The sequence below is a fragment of the Cebus imitator genome, unplaced genomic scaffold (genome assembly GCF_001604975.1).
Source record: "Cebus imitator isolate Cc_AM_T3 unplaced genomic scaffold, Cebus_imitator-1.0 Scaffold4, whole genome shotgun sequence".
In the NCBI taxonomy this organism is placed as follows: Eukaryota; Metazoa; Chordata; class Mammalia; order Primates; family Cebidae; genus Cebus; species Cebus imitator.
This window is the reverse complement of record NW_016107319.1, coordinates 13,082,820-13,089,669: the sequence shown is the minus strand read 5'-3', so window position 1 is coordinate 13,089,669 and position 6,850 is coordinate 13,082,820. Positions and strand designations below refer to the sequence as shown.

The window sequence follows — 6,850 nt, the reverse complement described above, 5'->3', positions numbered from 1 at the left end:
AAAAAAAAAAAAAAAGAAGAAAATTATTCTTTCCACCTATTCTTAATGGATTTCTCATTGTCTAAAGCAGAGACACCCAGCCATCAACAATTCTGATTCAACAGATGTGGACTAAGCCCAATAATCTGCATTTCCAAGAAGCACCCCTAGTGCTCCTGGTATATCTTATGAAGTCCGTCATGACCTCCGAATTTCCTTGACATCCTTCATTACCCAAACTAACACTTCAGGGTAAAATTCCTTGCAGAATTCCTACCGTCTCTATACAACCAACTGCTAAATGTGGCTGGTACGATGACTTCGGCAAAATCATTCGGATGTGTCTGCACTATCCACCCCACTGCCAAACTTAAGATCCAGAATCAGTTACCTCACTTAGAAATACTACATCCTAAGCAGAACCCTGCGGCATCCCACGCATGACAACCATTATTAGTTTTCATACGTACTTTTTGAATGCCTATTTCTTTGCTACCTGCTACCTTCTAGCATTTACCTAGTTCCTTTGCAATCTAATGCATATGCCTGATTACCTGCTTTAACCCTTTCTCCATGTTTCCTTCACAACCAAGTTTGTCTTTTCTCAGTCACTCTGTCTCTACATCTTTGCTGAGTTTTCTCTAAATGCCAAAATATACTGTCCTATCCTTTAAATCTGACAAAGCCTACTCCTAAAGACAGTCCTCAATTAACATCACATTTTTCCCAATCCTTCAACATTTACTCTGATTCTCTTAATGGGTGCAAATTGGTGACATTTTTATCATCTGGCATACTTCAATTACTTACAAATCTTTTGTTCTGTCAGCCACTAATAAATCAAGGTTTACATGTAATCAACCTTGAACATGTATCCCAGAGGCCTAGAGCATGGCTATGCACACCCTGTGATGCCTGAGTAAAACTGGTTAACTGACTGGCTTCTGATTAGAACTAGGGTTTGGCTATGTTAAGTCTTCTGCTACTGAGGGAACAAAAAGAACATTGTGCAATTTTCTTTGGGACTTCACTGTTTTGTTTGGATTTAGGTTGCGTTATTTTTTAAAAGACATTAAGAGAAAAGCTCCCCATGTAGTGAGACACTATCAACATGAAGGTAACAATCGTGTATTCCATTTCTCCGGCACACAAGCCAACCCTTTCATTAGGACACTGGTCTCCCAAACTTTGCTACACATTAGAATCACCTGGGGAAATTTTTAAAATCCTACTTCCCAGTCCACATCCAATAACAATTAAGTCTGGCTGACAGGGTTTGAGAGCTGGGCATCTACATTTTTAAGGCCGGGCACCGTGGCTCACGCCTGTAGTCCCAGCACTTTCAGAGGCACGAGGTGGGCAGATTACTTGAGGTCAGGAGTTCGAGACCAGCCTGGCCAACGTGGTGAAACCCCATCTCTACTAAAAATACAAAAAAAAAAAAAAAAAAATAGATGGGCATGGTGCATGCCTGTAATTCCAGCTACTCAAGAGGCTGAGGCAGAAGAATCACCTGAACTGGGGAGGCAGAGACTGCACTGAGCCTAGATCATGCCACTGCACTCCAGCCTGTGCAACAGAGGGAGATTCTATCCCAAAAAAAAAAAAAATTCTTTATTTAAAGATTCCAGGTAATTTCAATGTGCAGCAAAGTTTGGTAACAACTGCTTTAGGAAGTCTTTTAGCTCAGTATAAGAAAGCAGTCACTTCCTAGTGGTAGAACTGAACCATATTATTAACAAATATTTGGTAAATAAAAGACTAGTTGATGTGACTCCCACATGTGCCAAAACATCATAAGCAAACTACTCTATGGGAAAGCATGGTTTGTTAATTTATACTGATACTGTGGCAAAATGGAGTTTTTTGTCATATCAAAAGTAGAATCATTTCCAGATAACTTCCAGTCATACCCAGACCAAGATATATTAATATCCACAGGTCATATATTTATGTTTATTATAAGTATCATGTATATGTCATTTATGTTGTTCACTAAAAATGTCATCTTAGGGTACTGAGAACAACAGTACATTTTAGACATTTGTCTGAAGCCTTGCAAATACTGCAATATCACAAAGTTCATAATAGAAATACCAAATGTCATTTCCAAAAGAACATGTAAAGAAAGAGGTAAGGAGAACTGAGCCACCTTCAGCAGTTGGAGGCTAGAGAATTTAGAGGAGGAATGAGTCCAATCTTACATAATTTCCTTTTTAATTCTTAGTTCTCTACAAAAGGTAAATATAAGAGAGTAAGGTGCCAAGAATTAAATAGTTAATACAGCAGGTGTTGCCTGGGGCCAACTCAATGCCAGAACAACGTGTGTCCTTAGGGACGCTTGGTCCTCTGCTCTAAGAGCTACAGGCAGGACTAGATTCTCAGCATCCATGTGAGAGACGTGACACATAGTCTTTCTTTTCTCAGTCAGTCATAGCTTGGGCTACTCTGGGAGATGGTGAATGAAATTTCCCCCACTGGCTTACTCAACCTCACAGCTGCCGTGATGGGTCTGTGCCCCAGGTAGGCTGGACAACTAGGGAGCTGAAGGGTCCCTAAGTCCAGACCAGGGATGGCTAAGAGAAAGATAATGTGACCCACCTATGCAATTACACGTTTTCTAGTAGCCATACTAAATAAAGTAAAAGGAACCAAGTCAAAATGACCTTAACTGGCATAATGTTTTATCGTTTTTTCAACATGAGTTTACGTTGATCATAAAAACATTTTTCAAAGATATTAATGAGACAGTTTATTTTTGTTATTCAGCCTTCAAAATCCATTGTATTTAAATAAATCTATCTCATTTTTTATACACATATGTTGTGATATAATGGAAGCAGTAAGATTATAAAAATATCTTTTGGTTTTGATACTGTAACCAAACAAAATACAGGCCTTCCTAAGGCTGCCTGATTGCAGGTTAACGGTTTTATCATTTTTTTTTTTTTACACTAAGCTTNTTTTTTTGACACGGAGTCTTGCTCTGTCCCCAAGCTGGAGTGCAGTGGCGTGATCTTGGCTCACTGCAACCTCCCCCTCCTGGGTTCAAGTAAGTCTTCTGCCTCATCCTCCCGAGTAGGTGGGACTACAGGTACAAAGCACCACACCCGGCTAATTTTTGTATTTTTAGTAGAGACGAGGTTTCACCATGTTGGCCAGGATAGTCTCGATCTCTTCACCTCATGGTCTGCCTGCCTACACTAAACTTCTAAGTGGGTATCTTCATCATCTTGGAGAAAAAGTTTTTTTTGAATAAATGACTGGTTTAATAAATGCAACTTTAGGAAAGACCTCTAAGAAAAATTTGATTAATCTAAATGAGATTTTATTTTCATGACCAAAAACTACTTGAAATTATTTCCATTCCTAACAATTTCAAAGCCAAATATTTCATTTTAAAAGTTTTAGTCATAATCCTATACCTTATATCAACATCCACAATATATACGACCTAATCTAGATTAAGACAGTATTTTGTCCATATTACTTTTTGAAATTCTTCAGTTAAAATGATCTCCTTTATTTATGGTAATCTGTCTGTGTCTATGGCTTCAGAGAAAGCTAATTTATGGCAGAATTAATTAAGTCAAAATCCAATGGAATTAAGGGTTAGTAGAATGTGAATAAGGTGGGAAGGGGCATTCCATATACAAGCCCCTTGTAAGTGGAGCTCACTTCACAGTCGAGCTGTCAGTGGAAGCAGCTGGAGGACACAGGAGAACCTAGTGGAGGAGACAAGTGGCCATGCAGCACAATTTAGAGAAGCAAGTACATGTCTTGTCTGCTTAGTGTATCCTGAAACACCCATGTCCCTAAACTGTGGATCTGTCTGCTGCCTCCAACACATCAGCTCAATTCTCAAGGAATCTGATGGGGAAGGTTCACGGTGCCTCTTCTGCTCTGTGGTCACTCTGAAGAATGCCATCAGGCCCAATTAACAGGTGGGGAAGACAGTTTCCAAATAAAGGAACAAGAGCCCCAGCTGAGAGCTACTCTACACCTGAACCCAAGGATGCTGATGTTCCAAGTGTGTATGATCTTGAATGGTGAAACAGAAACAATCAATTTATCATTTTTGATAACTTGAGGCATGTTTGTCGTGGACATTTCTGAAAGAACCACAGAGAATATGCTGAGAGATTCAAACACAGAATCTGTGTCCTGGCTCCCCTCAGTTCGCCTCTGACCACCATTATTGGGAGGCAGATGTGCAGGCAAGCAAGTAATGGGATCTGGGTGTTTGCTAACTATCTGTTAATTATAATAACAAGGGGCAACTCCACTGACTTCAGAACTTGGCTTCCAGCCTCTAGGTTTGAGAAAAGAAGAGTTCCTCTCAGGCAACACACGGTGCTTTTACCCTCTAGAAAAGCCCCCACGGCTATTCTATACAGCAGTTTTCCTGGATGTAGACACTAAAGTCACTCCCTTTTATAACACCAGCGATAGATTCCATATCTTTACCATTCACTAAAGTTTCTGCTACAGAACCACAGAAACTGCTCCTGTGAATCCAATTCTTCATGTTCAGGCTTCCTATTTGTCCTGTGATGAATCTGGGCACTCCAGTTCATCCTCAGCAAGGCAAATAATCTTTTGGCCACAAAAACAATTAGAGAAAAAGGGCTTTGTGCTCAAAGCTAAAAACTTTTTCTGGCTGGTGCAACCCAAGGGACAAAGTTACAGGGGAAAAATATGGAACATTTCATAAATCATACACATAAACTGAATAGATGGATTAAGAACAATTACACTTAAATAGTAAGTATTGTCACAGTAGTCTTTTGGGTTTTATGTTTATGTTTCCGTTCCAATAAATATGTTCTCGGCACTCAGATCAAAAATAGAAAAGATATGAAATGAAAAAGAAAAGGCTAATGGCTTTAACCAAACCATATGAAATACTAGTTTTTAAATAATGAAAATCATATTTAGAATATGAAAACAAGGATTAAAAGTAATTCTTCAATTAGATCTCATTAAATGCTGCTGGTCATTAGTCATGTAGAATCAAGAAGTGTTCAGTACTTGTTCATATTATTTAGCAACTATTTCCAGCTCTCTGCCTTTTTTCCAGGCTCAATGCGGCCTCGGCCCCTGGAATCAAGTGATCCTCCCACCTCAGCCTCCTGAGTAGCTGACACTACAAGCACACACCATTACAGTCAGCTGATTTTTTCAAAAAAAATTTATAGAGACAGGGTCATGCTATGTTGCCCAGGCTGGTCTTGAACTCAGGCTCAAGCAATCCTCCCACCTCAGCCTCCCAAAGTGCTGGGATTATACGTGTGACCCACTGTACCCCATTGTCCTCTTCATTTTTAATAATAAATTCTGACTGTTGATTCTTTTAAACTCTTATTTTTAGTCTATTACTCCACTGAAAGCAAAAGTTTCAGTAAAGGAAGACCTTTAGGAGAAAAAATACTCGAAAAATACATGCTTTTTGTCTCTTATTTTTAAAAACACATTCAATACATCCAGATTCCAATATATTTATGTCATTCAATGTATATAACACTCCATAAAACTACATATACCAATCAGAAAGTCTTCTAGATACTAGATAGGTCTGCGTCTGTTCAGGCAGAAATAACTATAAAACATGCCCTTTTGCGAAAGAATTTATCAAAATTAATAAGCATGCAAATGACACAAAGTTCTACCTAAGAAACTCAGAAAAAAAGAAACAAGAGTGTTAAGTGAGAGATACTAAAACGGAAGGGTATTTTTTGAAATTCTTTTGAGGTATCAGGATAATAAATTTGCCAGCTCAACTTCAGTGCAGATTGAAATGAATGAAAACCTGTCTGTGTGAACTGCCACTGTAACAGAATGTGGGAATAATGGCTTTCTGTGGCATGGGTTGTTGCTATTGATGGGCAAATCCCCAAATAATAAAACGGCTTCTACTTCTCCATTACCCTGACACGCTAATTTCATAGGTGGCAGTCCCGTCTTTATAACAAAGACCTTGTTTGGAGAGAGAATGTGAAGGCAGTGCCTCACCCCACTAAGTCACCCAAAGTCAGACTGGAATATAGAATATATGAGAGTGAACTAAATATTCAATTTATCCACACTTCACTAGATCTCTAAACAAAGAGACTGTCAACCTCCAGAAACTGCGTGTTTTGCAACGTTCACTATTTAGTTTCTCCAAAGTCTGCTAGAATGGCTGCATAGCAAAACAGCCCAATTTTTGCTTAGAGACTTAAAAAAAAAAATGCTTGGGGTTATTGGTCAGTGGAGGAAGTAGCTTTCCTTAAATTTAAAATGGAAACACAAACAACCCAAATATTTGTCAACAGGCGAATGGATAAACAAATTGTGGTATATCCATGTAATGGAATACTACCAGGCAATAAAGAGAACTCAGCTAAGTATCCACCAAACAGATGAATCTCAAAGGCATTACATAGACTAAGCCAGAGTCAAAAGACTATAAACTGCATGATTCCACTTGTACAAAAATGCTGAAAATTTTAAAAGGAGGCACAACTCAAGTGATAAAAAGTATCTCAGGAACAGGCATTGTGGCTATGTCTGTAATTCTAGCACTTTGGGAGGCCCAGACAGAAGGATTGCTTGAGCCCAGGACTTATCACTGCACCACTACACTCCAGCCTGGGTGACGGAGTGAGACCCTGTCTTTAAAAAGTAAAAATTAAAAAGCACCCCGGCAGATACAAGGACCAAGGAGGGAGGCAGGAGCCAGAAAACCCTTCAGGCAGAAATTTTGTATGTATATAATAGTTTCACAACTGTGTATGTTTTCTGTTTTCCAAACTCTTCAATTTGTACAATCAGTGAATTTTACTGTCTGCAAATTATACCTCAATAAAGGTGATTTTTTTTTTTTTTTTTT

The 6,850-nt window shown here is 38.8% G+C and overlaps 1 protein-coding gene across 2 annotated transcripts in view; it reads right to left on the bottom strand.

Moving 5' to 3' along the window:
• Positions 1 to 6,850, bottom strand: part of ARHGAP10 (Rho GTPase activating protein 10) — a 334,414-nt gene that overhangs the window by 141,338 nt on the left and 186,226 nt on the right. The gene's annotated exons all lie outside the window — the stretch shown is intronic.